General features: G+C 33.5%; 1 protein-coding gene and 1 pseudogene across 1 annotated transcript in view; one reads left to right on the forward strand and one right to left on the reverse strand.

Moving 5' to 3' along the window:
- The window catches only part of Arid2 (AT-rich interaction domain 2), a 178291-nt gene that overhangs the window by 57885 nt on the left and 103143 nt on the right, over window positions 1-17263 (forward strand). The gene's annotated exons all lie outside the window — the stretch shown is intronic.
- On the reverse strand, window positions 12746-16924 carry LOC124087108 (oligosaccharyltransferase complex subunit OSTC-like; annotated as a pseudogene).

Below are 17263 nucleotides of genomic sequence, written 5' to 3' on the forward strand. Positions count from 1 at the left end.
TCAAAGTTAGGTTAGAAAATATACAGTCAAGTGAAAAAAGAGGAAAGTAATGAAGAAACCTGATATGGTTAATGACATAGCATCAAAAGAGCAAATGTTCATATTACAGGATTCTGAAAATGAGAAGAAAAATGAATTGTAGCTGAAAACATTCTAAATGTCAGGAAAGATACAAATATCAAGGTACAGGAAAGTCAGAAGATTCTACTTACAAGTCAACTCAAATACGACTACACCAAAACATTAAAATCGAACTATCAAAAATCTGAGACAGAGAGGATCCTGAAAGAAAATTTAAAAACTTATAGGCATACCTTGGAGATATTGCAGGTTCAGTTCTGGATGATCACAATAAAGCAAACATATTGCAATAAAGTAAATCGTGATTTTTTTTTATTTCCCCATGTATATAAAAGTCATGTTTATATTGTACTATAGTTATGTTAAGTATGTAATAGCATTATGTCTAAAAAATGAACATACTTTAATTTTAAAATACTAGATTGTCAAAAAATGTTAATGATCATGTGAGCCTTCAGCAAGTCATAATTGTTTTGCTGGTGGATGATCTTGCTTTGAAGTCAATGGTGGTGACTGGTCAGGGTGGTAGCTGTGGCAATTTCTTAAAGTAACAGCGATGGTTGTCATGTTGATGGTCTCTTTTTATGAGACTTCTCTGTGGCATGCAGTGCTATTTGATGGCATTTTACTCACAGTAGAACTTCTTTAAAAGTTGGTATCAGTTCTCTCAAACCTTGTCACTGCTTTATCAACAAAGTTGATACAATATTCTAAAGCCTTTATTGTCCTTTGAACAGTGTTCACAGCATCTTCACAAAGAATAGATTCCATTTCAAGAAACAATTTTCTTTGCTCATCCAGTGAAAAACAGCTCCTTATCCATTAAAGTTTTATGATGAGATTGCAGCAGTTCAGTTGCATCTTCAGACTCCATTTCTATTTCTAGTTCTCTTGCTGTTTCTACCATATATATAGTTACTTCCTCTACAGAATTGTTGAGCTCTTCAAAGTCATCCATAAAGATTGGACTCCTTCCAAACTTTTGTTAATGTTTTAACTTCCTCTATGAATTACAAGTGTTCATAATGATATGTAGAATGGTGATACCTTTTCAGAAAGTTTTCTGTTTATTTTGCCCAGATTCATAAGGGAATCACTGTGGCAAAGCCAGAATTGCTCCTTGATCTGTGGAATGTGGAATGAATGGTGTAGTAACAGGTATAAAAACATTAATCTTGATGTACATGTTCATCAGAGCTCTTGGGTTATTATCAAGAGCAGCTATATTTTGAAAATAATCTTTTTTCCCCCTAAACAGTAGGTCTCAAAAGTGGATTTAATATATTCAATAAATGTTGTTATAAACAATTGTGTTGTCATCCACGTTTTGTTGTTCTCATTTATAGAGCACAGTCAGAATAAGTTGAATATAATTCTTAAGGGCCCTAGGATTTTCAGAATGATAAGTGAGCATTGACTTCAACTTAAAAGTTACCAACTGCATTGGACTTTAATGCTAGAGTAAGCCTGTCACTTGAAGCTTTGAAGTCAGGTATTGACTTCTACTCTCTAGCTATGAAAGTCCTAAATGATATTTTCTAGTACAAGGCTATTTTGTCTACATTGAAATCTATAACCATATAATCACCTTATATAAACCTTTTGGATAACTTGCTGCAGCTTCTGTAAAACCCCTTGCTGCCTCATCTTAACTTTCATGTTGAAGAGACTGAAACCTCATGAACTGACCTCTTCGAGCATCAAACTTTTCTTCTATGCCTGCCTCAGCTCTCACATAATTGAAGAGAATTGGAGCCTTGCTCTGGATTAGGTAATGTTGTGGCTGGTTTGATCTTTTATTCAGCCATTCACATTTTGTCCCTGTCAGTAATAAGTTTCTTCTACTATCTTGTCCTTCATACGTTCCCCAGAGTAGCATTTTAAATTTCCTTCAAGAACATTTCTTTGGCCATTTATAACTTTGTTTTTTGGTGTGAGAGGGCTAGCTTTTGGCCTAGCTTTCAGCCTGTCTTGGCCTTCAACATGCCTTCTTCAGTTACCTTAGACTGCAATGCAGTAAGACTAGAAATTTTCAGTATACCACTTTCACAATGGACAGATAATCTAGAAAGAAAATCAAATATTGGATTTATATAATACTTTAAATCAAATCATCCTAACAAACCAGTACAGAACATTCTTCCTAGGTGGACATGAAAGGTTCCCCAGTATGAATCATGTTAGGCCACAAAACAAATTTTAATGAATTTAAGAAGATTAAATCTTCTTAAGTATCTTTTCCAGCCACAATAGTGTGAGACTAGAAATCAGTAATAGGAATTTTTGGAAAATTCACAATTAAATATAAATTAAACAGTATGCCCTAAAGAGTCAGTGGATCAAAGAAGAAATTAAAAGGAGAATTTAAAATACCTTAACAGTGAAAATAGAAACACATGATTAAGCAAAAGCAGTTCTAAGAGGGAAGTTTATAACAATCAAATGCCTAAATCAAAAAAGTAGATTCCCATCAAAGAACTGGAAAAAGTAAAAACTAAGCCCAAACTTAGAAGGAAATACATAATAAAGATTATGAAGAAATAAATAAAATAGAGAAAAAATAGAAATGATCAAGAAAAGAGTTGTTTAAAAAAAAAAATCTACAAACTTTAGCAGACTAAGACCAAAAATGAAGACATACACACAGAGAAAATCAGAAATGAAAGAGGAGACATTTCAACTTATACTACAGAAATGCAAAGGATGAAAACATTACTGTGAACAAGTTTATGCCAGAAGATTGCATAATCCAGAATAAATCAATAAATTCCTAGACACATGCAATCTACCAAGCCCAAATCATGTAGACATGGAAAATATGATCAGATCAATAAAGAGGAAGGAGATTGAATCAGGAAAACAAAAAATTAGGAACAAACACATACACATACACAAAAAAAAACCCAAAACTAGCCTCATCAAAAAAAAAAAAAAAAAAGCCAATGAGCTGATGGTTTCACTGCTAAATTCTACCAAACAGTTAATGAAATCCCTTCTCAAACCTAAAAAAAACAAAAAAAGAAAACCTGAAGAGGAGAGAATGTTCCAAATTCATTGAATAAGACCAGCATTATGCAGATACCACGGTCAGAGAGGCCACTACAAGAGAATTACAGACTAATTTCCCTGATGAATGTACATGTTTAAATCCTCAACAAAACGCTAGCAAACCAAATTCCATTGCATATTAAAAGGACCACTCTTTGTGATCAAGTGGATTTTATCCTTGGAATTCATCATATGCAAATCAATAAATATGACACAGCACTTTAACAGAACGACAAAAACCATATGATGATTTCAATAGGTTCGGAATAGGTACATGACAAGATTCAATATCCTTTCATGTTAAAAACTTTCAACAAATTAGGTCTGATAAGAATGTACCCCAACTCTGTAAAGGTGGTTTATGATGAGCCCATAGTTGATACCATGTTCAGTGGTGAAAAGTTCAAAGCCTTTCCTTTAAGGTAAAGAACAAAATAAGGATACTACTCTTGCCTCTTACATTTACAGAACAGTTCCACAAAAGAAGGAAATAAAAGACATCCAAATTGGAAAGGAAGAAATTGTCTCTGTTTGCAGACAACATTATCTTATAGAAATTTCTGTAATGATACCAAAAACCTGTTGAAACTAATAAGTGAACTCAATAGAGTTGCATAATACAAAATCAACACGTAAAAATTCACAGCATTGAATTATACGCTTAATGAAGTATAACTATTATAAATAAAACAAAACAAAAAAAAACCCTAAAAAATAAAAACCCCACTTTGGAATAAGTTTGACCACAGAAGTAGAAGATCTGAATACTGAAAACTAATTTAACGCATTTATTCAAGTAATTGAAGATGCAAATAAATGGGAAGATATCCTGTGTTCATAGATTGGAAGAACTAATATTATAAAAATTGTTCATAGTTCATACACCCAAAGTCACCTACAGATTCAATCCAATTTCTTACCAAAATTCCAATGGCATTTTTCACTGAAATAGAAAACTCTTTCCTAAAATTCTTCTGGATCTGTAAAGGATCTCTCTAATAGGCAAAATAATCTTGACACAAAGGAAAAAGTCTATTTTCAAAATAGACTACAAAGCTGTAGTAATCTAAATAATATGGTATTCACATAAACAGCCACAAGAACACAAAATAGAGAAAAGATAGTGCTTTCCATAAATGGTGCTGAGAGAACTAGATATCCATATGTAAAAGAATGAAACTAAACCTCTGTCACACTGTATATAAAAATCAGCTCAAAACGGATTGAAGAGTTAAATGTAAGACTTGAAACTGTGAAAGTTCTAGAAGAAAACAAAGGAACACCTCCATTATATTGACCTGGGCAAAAATTTTTTGTGTCCAAGAAGCCCAGTCATCAAAAGATAAAATAGGCAAATGGGATAACATTAAAGTAAAATACATTTGCATAGTCAAGGAAACTATCAGCAATGTGAAAAGACAGCCTACAAAATGGAAGAATATATTGCAAATCATACCTGTGATAAGGAGCTAATATCCAAAATATATAAAGAACTAAAACTGCTCAATAGTTAAAAAACCCAATTGAAAAAAAATGAGCAAAGGACATGAGTAGACATTTTACAAAAAACCAGGAAGTGTATGAAAAAATGTTCACTATCAGTAGTCACCAGGGAAATGCAAATCACAATGAGATAGCACTTCATACCTGGTAGAATGATTGATATCAAAGTAAAAATTAAATGCTGATGACAGCATGGAGAAACGGGGAACGCATACTCTGTTAATAGGAATGTAAATTAGTATAGCCATTAGGGAAAACAGTATGGAAGTTCCTGAAAAATAAATGAATGAATGAATGAATGAATAAATGAATGAATAAATAAATGCAGAACTACCGTTATCCAGCAAATCCCACTATTCATTTTATCCAAAAGAGATCAAATCAGTATTCAAAGAAACACCTGCCTCCCCTGTTTATTGCAGAATAAATATGTTATATCTATGTTATCACAGTAGATAACATGTGGAATCAACCCAACTGTCCATCAACAGATGAATGGATAAAGAAACATGTATACATAAATAAATATTGTTTATACATGAATGTATAAACAAACATGTATAAACAAAGAAATAGGATTTACCTGTAAAAAATGATGAAGTTCTATCATTTATGAGAATCTAAAGCCTGGAGCACATTAAGTGAAATGAACCAGGTACATAAAGACAAATACCAGCTGATCTCATTCACATATGGAATAAAAAAATTAGATGTGGAAAGTTCAGAGAATTGTGGTTACCAGAGACTGGGGGGCAAGGTGGGACAGATAGGGAGGTGTTGGACAGTGGCCATAATGTTTCCATTGGATGGGAGGAATGTTTTGGCATTCTATTGTGTCTTCTATTTCACGACCTTCTATCACAACACTGCTGTTGAATAAAGACTACAATTCTTACTGTATGTAGTTTTTATTCCTCTCTATAAAGTGATTTCTTTTTGTAATCAAGAGCAATTAACTGACTGTAGTACTTTTCCAAAGAAGTATTAAGACATGAAAGAAACACTTTATTGGAAACCTTTGGTTATTCCCCACCCCTCCCACCATTTGCTCAGGATACAAGAATTTATAATATCCACATAGTGAAAAGTTTCAAGGAAATTAGTTTTCTTTTGTGTTCCTCAAATTAAAGGTTTCTAGCACTTTTTTTTAAGCAGAGAAGGAATTCTGAAGAAAAGAAAATCAACATATCTCAACCTGTTATTTGAAAACTAACTTTAAAGAAAATAAATTTAAACTTAAAGGCAATATTTTTATGAGAGTGTAAGTAGATATCCTAAAGAAGTTTCCTTTTAAGACCATGTATGTTATGCTGAACTATTTAACCTGATGTTTCAAAAGGAATTTGTCATCCTAAAAATGAAGTCAGAGTAACATACCTCAAAAAGTATTACTATTTAGTTTTTGTGGTCACTTCATTTGAATTTTCTGCTCTACTAATTGATTTTTCTACTGTTAATATGCTATAGCCACTGACTGGTGCCCCTAGATTGGATCATTGTATATTACTAATAAAACTGTACTTTAGGAGTAAAGGGGGGGGGGAAGGAAATTAATCTGTTTATTTTCTCTTAATCAATTCTGGTCTGTATTCAAACAAGCCTGATAAACTATTATTCATTTGACAAATATTTATTAATTGCCCACCAGAATCTCAAAATAGTTATTAAATTTCTAGATTCTGTAAATAGGTAGTGTGGATTCAAATCCTGGTTACAAAACTATCTCTAGTATCATTTTCCTCATTTCTAAAGTGTGAGTTGACAATATATGATTTTTTTAATTCAGCAGAGAACATTATCCTCTTTTATTCAAATATCCCCTGGGTATAATGGTACATGCTGCTATTGCTTCTACTTTTTTTTTTGCCTGGTGGAAGATTGTTGTGCATTTAGGATTATATTTTATCCATGAGACCTCAGACTGGTTCCTTGCAGGATTTGTAAGTCTTCCACTGGGCCGATAATTATCATTTTTAAAGTGGCTTCTAATATAATTGTATAGTGGTCAATGATGTAGTCTATGTAATATTAGCTCTTTGATGTTGGTTGAGACTTTATGGCCTAATGTATGGTCAACTTTTATGAATAACCTCCATGTAATTAAGAAGAATATGTAACTTCTATTTTAAATATATCTATTTGGTTAAGGTTGATAATCATTGTACTATTATATAACTTTATTACTTTGTTTGCCTGAAGTGCCAACAAATTTATGTATTGAAATCTCTCCTTATAATGGTGGATCTGTCATTTTCTCTGTTTATTTTTTTTTCCTAATGACTTTTCCTTTAATATTTTGAGGCAGTTTATTGGGGCCTACAAGTTTAGAGCTATTGTATATTTCTAGTGATCGAAAGTTTCATCATTATATAGTGACTTTCCTTAAACCAAATAATATTGTTTTAAACTTACTTTACCTTTTATTAATATTTTAGTTACCAGTTCATACAGTTACAATGAAACAGATAAAGCTTTTTCCATCCCTTTCAGTTTTTCTTCATACTTATAAATTATCTTATAAATAGCATATATTTCAAATTTTAAAAATAAAATCCTATTTGTTTATAAATTCTAACAGTTATTAATAGTTATTATTTACAATTCCTGGTATATGTAGACTTGGTTTTACTATTTTAAAATGTTCATTTTTCTGCAGTTTCTTAATGATTCTTTTAAGTAAACATACTTCAGTTTATTTATTTATTTTTTAAATTTATATGTGACAGAGGAATGCATTGAGATTCTTATTACTCATATAGAGTACAATTTTTTATGTCTCTGGTTGTATACAAAGTATATTCACACCAATTCATGTCTTTATACATGTACTTTGGATAATAATGATCATCACATTCCACCATCATTTATAACCCCATGTCCTCTCCCTTCCCCTCCAACCCCTCTGCCCTATCTAGAGTTCAGCTATTTCTCCTATGCTCCCTCTCCCTATCCCACTATGAATCAGCTTCCTTATATCAAAACATTAGACATTTGGTTTTCTGGAATTGGCTAACTTCACTTAGCATTATCTTCTCTAACTCCATCCATTCACCTGCAAATGCCATGATTTTATTCTCTTTTATTGCTGAGTAATATTCCATTGTGTATATATGCCACAATTCTTTTTATCCCTGTATCTATTGAAGGGCATCTAGGTTGGTTCCACAGTTTAGCTATTGTGAATTGTGCTGCTTTGAACATTGATGTGACTGTGTCCCTGTAGTATACTGTTTTTAAGTCCTTTTGGTATAGATCGAGGAGAGGGATAGTTGGGTCAAATGGTGGTTCCATTCCCAATTTTCCAAGAAATTTCCATACTGCTTTCCATTATTGGCAGCACCAATTTGCAGTCCCACCAGCAGTGTATGAGTGTACCTTTTCCCCCACATCCTTGTCAACACTTTTTGTTGTTTGTCTTCATAGTAGCTGCCATTCTGACTGGGGTGAGATGAAATCTTAGAGTGGTTTTGATTTGCATTTCTCAAATTGCTAGTGATGATGAACATTTTTTCATCTTGTTGATTGATTGTATATTCTCTTCTGAGAAGTGTCTGTTCAGGTCCTTGACCCATTTATTGATTGGGTTACTTGTTTTTTTGGTGCTTAGCTTTTTGTGTTCTTTATATACCCTTATATACCCCAGAGATTAGTGCTCTGTCTGATGTGTGAGGGGTGAAGATTTGCTCCCAAGATATAGGCTCTCTATTCACCTCACAGATGGTTTTCCTGAGAAGAAACTTTTTAGTTGGGAGTCCATCCCATTTATTGATTCTTGATTTTAATTCTTGCGTCATAGGAGTCTTATTAAGGAAGTTTGAGCCTACTCCCACATGATGGAGATTAGGGCCTACTTTTTCTTCTATTAGATGCAGGGTCTCTGGTTTTATTCCTAAGTCCTTGATCCATTTTGAGTTGAGTTTTGTGCATGGTGAGAGATAGGGGTTTAATTTCATTTGCTTGCATATGGATTTCCAGTTTTCCCAGCACCATTTGTTGAAGAGGCTATCTTTTCTCTAGTGCATGTTTTTGGCACCTTTATCTAATATAAGATAACTGTAATTTTGTGGGTTAGTCTCTGTGTCCTCTATTCTGTACTATTGGTCTACCACTCTGTTTTGGTGCCAATACCATGCTGATTTTGTTATTATTGCTCTGTAGTATAGTTTAAACTCTGGTATAGTGATGCCACCTGCTTCATTCTTTCTGCTAAGGATTACTTTAGCTATCCTGGATCTCTTATTTTTGCAGATGAATTTCATGATTGCCTTTTCTATTTCTATGAGGAATGTCATTGGGATTTTGATAAGAATTGCATTAAATCTGTATAGTGCTTTTGGAAGTATGGTCGTTTATATAATATTAATTCTGCCTATCAAAGAGCAAGGTAGATCTTTTCATTTTTAAGGTCTTCTTTGACTTCTTTCTTTAGGGTTCTTTAATTTTCATTAGGTAGATCTTTTACGTCTTTCATTAATTTGATTCATGTATTATATATATATTTTTTGAGACTATTATAAATGGGATAGTTTTCCTGGTTTCCCTTTCTGACGATTTGTCACTGATATACAGAAATGCCTTTTGATTTATGGATATTGATTTTATATCCTGCTACTTTGCTGAATTTATTTACTAGTTCTAGAAGTTTTCTAGTGGAACCTTTAGGGTCTTCTAGGTATAGAATCATATCATCAGCAAATAGTGCCAATTTGAGTTCTTCTTTTCCCTATGTGTATCCCTTTAATTTCTTCCATCTGTCTAATTGCTCTGGCCAGTGTTTCAAGAATTATGTTAAATAGAAATGGTAAAAAAAGGGCATCCCTGTCTTCTTCCAGTTTTTAAAGGGAATGCCTTCAATTTTTCTCCATTTAGAATGATGTTGGCCTGAGGCTTAGCATAGATAGCCTTTATGATGTTGAGATATGTTCCTGTTATCCCTAGTTTTTCTAGTGTTTTAAACATAAAGGGGTGTTTTTCTGCATCTATTGAGGTGATCATACGATTCTTATCTTTGAGTCTATTGATGTAATGAATTACATTTATTGATTTCTATATGTTGAACCAATCTTGCATCTCACTTGATAGTGGTGCATGATCTTTTTGATATGTTTTGATATCTGTCAATTTTTTCAATTGTTTCTTTTGTTTCAATTTCATTGATTTCAGCTCTGATTTCAATTATTTCCTGTCTTCTGCTGCTTGTGGTGTTGATTTATTCTTCTTTTTCTAGGGCTTTGAGATGTAATGTTAAGTCATTTATTTATTGATTTTTTTCTTCTTTTATTGAATGAACTCCATGCAATGAACTTTCCTCTTAGAACTGCTTTCATAGTGTCCCAGTGATTTCAATATGTTGTATCTTTGTTCTCATTCACCTCTAAAAATTTTTAAATCTCCTCCTTGATGTCTTTTGCAACCCATTTATCATTCAGTAGCATATTATTTAGTCTCCAGGTGTTGAAATGGATTTTATCATTGATTTCTAATTTCATTCCATTTTGATCCGATGGAATGCAAGGTAGTATCTCAACTTTTTTATATTTGCTATGAGTTGCTTTGTGGCATAGTATATGTTCTATTTTAGAGAAGAATCATGTGCTGCTGAGAAGAAAATGTATTCTCGTTGAAGATGAAATAAATATTATATATATGTGAATTAAGTCTACGTATTATTGAGTTCTATAGTTTCTTTGTTCAGCTTTTGTTTGGAAGATCTATCTAGTGATGAAAAGGTGTGTTAAAGTCAGCCAAAATCATTGTGTTGTGGTCTGTTTGGCTCTTGAGAAGTTTGTTTGAACGCAGATGCTCAATTGTTTGGAGCATATATATTTATAAATGTTAAGTCGTCTTGTTGTATGGTTCCCTTGAGCAGTATGTAGTGACCTTCTTTATCCTTTTTGATTGACTTTAGTTTAAAGTCTACTTTATTTGATATGAGGATAGAAACCCTGCTTGCTTCCACAGTCCTTGTGAGTGGTATGATTTTTCCCAACCCTTCACCTTCAGTCTGTGGATGTCTTTTCCTATGAGAAAAGTTTCTTAGAGGCAGCATATTGTTGGGTCTTTTTTTTTTAATTCAATCTGCCAGGCTATGTCTTTTGATTGGTGAGTTTAGGCCATTGCCATTCAGGGTTATTATTGAGACATGATTTGTATTCCCAGCCATTTTTGTATATTTTTGGTATTTAATGTGACTTTGTTTCTCCTTTGATTAGATTTTCCTTTAGTGTGATCCCTCCCTCTGCTGATTTTCATCATTGTTTTTCATTTCCTCTTCTTGGAATATTTTGCTGAGGATGTTTTATAGTGCAGGCTTTCTAGTTGTATACTTTTAACTTTTGTTTATCATGGAAAGTTTTTATTTCATCATCCAGTCTGAAGTTTAGTTTTGCTGGATATAAGATTCTTGGTTTGCATCCATTTTCTTTCAGAGCTTGGTATATGTTGTTGTTCCACTGTCTCCTGGCTTTGAGGGTCTGGGTTGAAAATCTGCTGAGATATGAATTGGTCTCCCCCTATATGTGATCTGACTCCTCTCGTGATTTTTAATATTCTATCCTTATTCTGTATGCTAGGCATTTTCATTATAGTATGCCTTGGTGTAGATCTGTTGAATTTTGTACATTTGGTGTCCTGCAAGCCTCTTGTATTTGGTTTTCTAATTCTTCATGCTTGGGAAATTTTCTGATATTATCTCATTGAAGAGACTGTGCATTCCTTTGGTTTGAAACTCTGTGCCTTCCTCTATCCCAAGAACTTTTAGATTTGTTCTTTTGTTGCTGTCCCATCATTCTTGCATGTTCTGTTCATGGTTTCTTCACTATGTGATCAACTTTATTTTCCAGATTGTATACTTTGTCTTTATTATCTGATATTCTTTCTTCCAAGTGATCTAATCTGTTGGTTAAAGAAAATGTGGTATATATACACAACGGAATATTATTCAGCAATAAAAGAGAATAAAATCATGGCATTTGCAGGTAAATGGATGGAGTTAGAGAAGATAATGCTAAATGAAGTTAGCCAATCCCAAAAAGCCAAATGTTATAAGAAGGCCGATTGATAGTGGCATAGGGAGCAGAGTATGGGAGGAATAGACGAACACTAGATAGGGAAGAGGTGTTGGAGGGGAAGGAAGGGTCATGGGGTTATTAATGATGGTGAATGTGATGATCATTATTATCCAAAGTATAGGTATGAAGACTTGAATTGTTGTGAATAGACTGTGTATACAACCAGAGATATGAAAAATTGTGCTTTTTATGTGTAATAAGAATTGAATGTATTCTGCTGTCATATAGGTTAAACTGTTCAAAGCAGCAGTATTCATAACAGCCAAAAGGTATAAAAAACCCCAAAATATCCATCAGCTGAGGCATGGATAATAAGCCAAATGTGGTATATACATATAACAGAATATTATTCAGTCATAAAAAGAGAATATTCTGAAGACATGCTACAACATGGGCAAACCTCAGAAACATTGTGCTAAATAAAAGAAGCTAAACACAAAAGGTCATGTATTTTAGGGTTCAGTTTATATAAACTAGAGTCAATAGCCAAATGTAAGGACATAAAGCAGATTTATAGTTGGACTGGTATTGATGCAGTTTCCTTTAGGATGAGGAAAATATTTAGAAACTAGATGGAGACAATGGTGCATAATATTATGAATATTTCAAATGTCAAAAAATTATACACTTAAAAATGGTTAATTTGGAGCTGGGTGTGGTGGTGCACGCCTGTAATCCCTGTGGCTCAGGAGGCTAAGGTAGGAGGATCACAAGTTCAAAGCCAGCTTCAGCAAAAGTGAGGCGCTAAGTAACTCAGTGAGTCTCTCTCTCTCTCTGTCTCTTTCTCTCTCTCTCTCTCTCTTTTATTAGAAAAATTATTTATTTCTGCTCCTTTCATACATCTTACTGTTGAGGAAACAGTCTTGCATACATATGTGAAATAACGTACTATCCCACACACTGTTTAAAGGCAAAGCACCATCAATGAAGCGGATCAGCAGTACAGAGTTCTCAGAGATCTTGCTTCCTGATTTTACATTAACTTCTGAAAATCAGAAATATCTCCAAAAAATGTTAAAGGGGGTTGTAATCACTTTATTCAGTATTATAATTTTACAAGAACAGTATATTTACAAAATGAAAAACTAAGAAAATGACACTTAACATTGTTGGTACAACAGGTCAGCAGGAAAAAAATACTGTGATATACTTGTCTCTGATACCAAGAAATTCTAGTCCAAGCTTTCATATACTTCCTATATTTTCACTTGATACTTTTACTGCTGCTTTTTATTCTTTTCCACATTTCGTAGTAGAGGACTGGTACAGCCTTTAATACTTCATCAACAGGAGCAAATCCAGAATCCACTGATTTCTTCTCAAAAGACACTCTAACCCATCAGATAGCTCGGCAGTTTCATTCTCATGAATACTCTAGCCATGAAAAAGCTCAGTAGGACACAGACGAATTCAGTGAATAGTAGAAGAAATCTATTTAGTTTTGGAATATTTGGTGCTTTGGATCAGTCCAGGATTATGAAACCTAAACCCCCCATTGTAAACAGGAAGCTGGATGCAAGTCCTTCCATGATATATTGTCCATTTACTCTGTAGGCCAAGAAAGTTACTGGCCTCTAATGCCCATGTTCATCAGTCATAGAGCCAACACTCGGTGGTTTAACAATAACAACATAAATTATTCCTCCGGTGATGAGGAAATAAGACACCACCATCAGAGTGTACACCGTCATGGCCATCGGCATGTGCACCCAGGGCAGCGGCTTCAGCTTCAGGTTGGGACATTCGAGCACTAAGAACGGGACCGGTAGAAAGTCTCCGTGTTGGTGGATGAGACCCTGTCTCTTAATAAAATACAAAATTGCGCTGGGAATGTTACTCAGTGATCAAGTGCCCCTGAGTTCAATCCCCAGTTCCTCCCTCAAAGAAATGGTTAATTTGCGGCTGGGGATGTGACTCAGTTGTAGAATACTTGCCTAAGGTGTGCAAAGTCCTGGGTTCAATGCCCAGTGTTTGTTATGTGAATTTTTTTACCGTAATAAAAACGAAAAGTTTTTTGAAAGAAAGCAAATTTGGAATTAAATTCATGTGTGATCTCCTTGGTAAACTGCAGATGATGTTGCATTAAAACTGTTTTCAAATTACAATGCTAAATCTTATGTGGTCGCTTGGATTTTCAGTGAGAAATAGGATTGAAATTTGTTGAGCACTTCTTTCATGTATTTCAAGGACAGTTTCTGGATTTCTGGAAACTGCCATAGGTCACTTTGTTTAGATCTCAGATTGTCTAGAATTTAGGCATATAGCTGCACCTGGATATAAGGAGCCTACAAAATGTATTCCTTTACTCTGGTCGAATATGCCCAGATAAAATTTGATGGTTTTGTTACTGTGGAAATTTTAGTCACTGCTTTACTATGTCATCTCTACTCAGACTTCCTCTACTTTGACTTCCTATTTTTCTTTATATTAGATCCCTTATTACTTGAATAACTGTTTAAGATCTAAATAATACTTTTAATGCCTACCAGAAAGAAGAGAAAATCAATTGAATGAAAAGTAACCGATGAGCTCATTTGTTAAGTTTTTTTTTTTTTTAAGGAGAGGTTAAAGTTACAAAGAAGTAACAAAGAAAGACAAACATCAAACTGATTTTTTGATTTTGTTAAACTAGGAATTAAAAGCAAAGAAAACGATTTTTCATAGTATGAGACAATGTTATTTTTTTTGCAGTGGCCTTCTACTATCCCCAAGTCATTTTTACTCTTTTTGCCAGTTTGGGAAAAATGCTGTGTGAGTGTGAGTGTGAGAGTGTGTGTGTGTGTGTGTGTGTGAGAGAGAGAGAGAGAGAGAGAGATATCTTGGAACTTGGAAGCTGTATTGTTTAAATTCAGTACTTTTCGTGGTGGCTGCCAGTAAGTTACATGCCTTCTTGTTCTGTGGGCATGCCTAATGTGGTATGCACTCTGTGGTCCTCACCATATAGCTCTTTGATCCAAGATGGACACTGACCACATCAGACTCTTTCTGCCAAAAGAATTGGGCATATGTTGCACACTTGTGCATAAATACGTGTTTCTATGTATCTGTCTATGGATATAGACAAGTGTACAACTTCACCATTTAATTTGAAGTTTTTCTAGAATGAAGCAACTTAAATAAATACTTGTAAATTATTCCATGGTTTGACATTTTGGAAGATTTTGAACACACTATTCAGACTTTTAATATTGAATTATAGTTTCTGATTTGCTAGTAACTCAATTTTCTGAACAACATTTGTGAAGTTTTTGCTTGAAAATGAAAATACTCATGTCTTTATATGGTGTATTTGTATATTTTATTTTATTGCTGGTCACTCTTTACCCATGTTCCTGAGTGATCTTAAGGAAGGAAAAAGAATTATGTCCATAATGGGATTATAGAAACAATGTTATTGTATTTCTATAATATTCTATGTAATTTTATATTTTTGTGTCTTGATTTTAAAAGCATAAATATAAGGATATATCAAGTAACCGAAGCTCAACATATACTAAAAAATGAACTATTTTAATGTTTTATAATCACTATGTTTTATTAAACTAGAATGGGATATCCTACTACCTGATGATTTAATACTTTGTTTCCAATTACATATTTTGTTCTTAGGCAAGGGATTTTGCTGTCTGACAATATTCTGTTTACAGAACTATTTGTTTATGTATTTCTAAATATAGTGTTTGTACTCAGTGAAAAATAAAAATATCAAAATTTCTCAGTACATTTATCCTTTATTTATGGGTATGTTAAATTTGGATTTCTTAGTGTTGATACCTTTGAGGAGAACCGAAATGTTATAAAGACAAATTTAAATGGTCCAAAGGGGATCAATATTTGGATACTTTCAATATTTGGATAGCTTATGAAGAAATACTAGTGGGTAGGGAGTTTTAAATCTAGAAAATAAATTTAAAATCTGTTTAGCACCTAATTTGTACACTTAGTAAACATTTGTGTTCAGAATGTTACTTCCCTCTTACCTTTACCTCAGAGTATCCATAGGATACAAATTTTGGTGGAAATAATATAAACTGGATAAATTACTGACTGGAAAAATTCCGCTTAGTTGAGTAAATGGTGTCCCCTACTGCATGCCATCCACCGTACTTGCTTTGGAACAACGAATAAGGCACAGATGTTGCAAAAGAGATGGAATCAAGTAATTGCTTCTGCCTCTTTCATGCCTTAAGATTTTATAACTTTGGTTTTTTTGCATATTTCATATAATATAGACTTAACTTATGTTCTTCTAGTTCAAAAATACCTTGGAATTATGACTTGGACTAAATTTGGGGAGAACTGATACCGTTATAATATTTATCCTTCTAACCCAAGAAATTTTTAAATTGTTTATTAGGATCTCTCAGTAAAGTTTTGTCATTTTCTTTGTAAAGGTTTTATGCATTTTTCTTAGTTTATTCCTAGATATATAATTGTTTGTTCTTTTTGTTATTGTTTAAGATATAACATTGTAACCAGCAATCATGTAAAAACTCATATTTTGATTGTAGTTCATTACTATTTGCAAGTGACTTGCCTTTCAATTTTTTGTCTTCTTTTGAAAAGTTTATGTAGGGTGATAATTTATTTCTCAAATGTTTAATACAATTCCCACCATCAAGGAAATCATCTAGTGTTTAGAATTTCTTTTTTGGTAGGTTTGCAATTACAGATTTAATTTATTTAATAATTATAGTACTGTCAAATATTGTAATGTCTATAGTATCTATAGTTCGTGTACCCTTTTTCATTCTTTATTAGTTTGTTAGCTGTCCAATTTCCATCATTGTCACCAGAAGGTAATCAATTTTATTAGTGTTTTCTGAGAAACTTTGGATTTTGTTGATCTTGTATTTTCTACTTCATTCATTTCTGCTTTTTTCTTTTATACCTATTTCCTTTTCTTGCATTTAATATCCTTTTTAAAAATCTTTTTTGAATGGTTGCTTATCTTTAATTTTCATCTTTGCTTTGTAATATTTGCATTTTGAAGCTTTATTACTTTTATTTTGTTTCTGCACATTTTGTATATTCTTATCTATTATAAAGTTGAACTGTTTTCCTACTTTGTATTATTATTATTTCTTCTTTGTGAGCCTTTTGGAGCTGATAAATCAGCTGAGCCAGGCTGCAGGCCCTACACCAAGATGGCAGAGGCCTTCGCTTTGACCTGGGCTCCTGCACCAGCCCCCAGACAGGCCAAACCAGACGGACTCACTCATGCTCGATGCCACAGGACCAAGCTGAGTCTCGAAGGCAGCGGCCTGCTGGGCTTTGGATCTGGGATGTCCCCCAAAAGCCCACGTGTTATGGCTTGGCACCCAGTGAGGAGGCACTATTGGAAGATGCTGGGACTTTAAAAGGTGGAGTCTAGTGAGGGTCCTTGGGTGATTGAGGGAAATTGTGGGACCCCAGTCTCTTCTCCTTTCACCTCCTAATTTCCAATCATGTAAGGATTTCCTTATCTTTTTATTTTTGTTATCTGATTTATTTGTTCCGTGGTCAGAAAACATATTATGTGTGACTCCACTTATATTTGAATTTATTTTTTGACCCCATAC

The sequence above is a fragment of the Marmota monax genome, unplaced genomic scaffold, assembly GCF_021218885.2.
Source record: "Marmota monax isolate L192 unplaced genomic scaffold, Marmota_monax_Labrador192_F-V1.1 WCK01_AAM20220418_F8-fsc00012, whole genome shotgun sequence".
Classification (NCBI taxonomy): Eukaryota; Metazoa; Chordata; class Mammalia; order Rodentia; family Sciuridae; genus Marmota; species Marmota monax.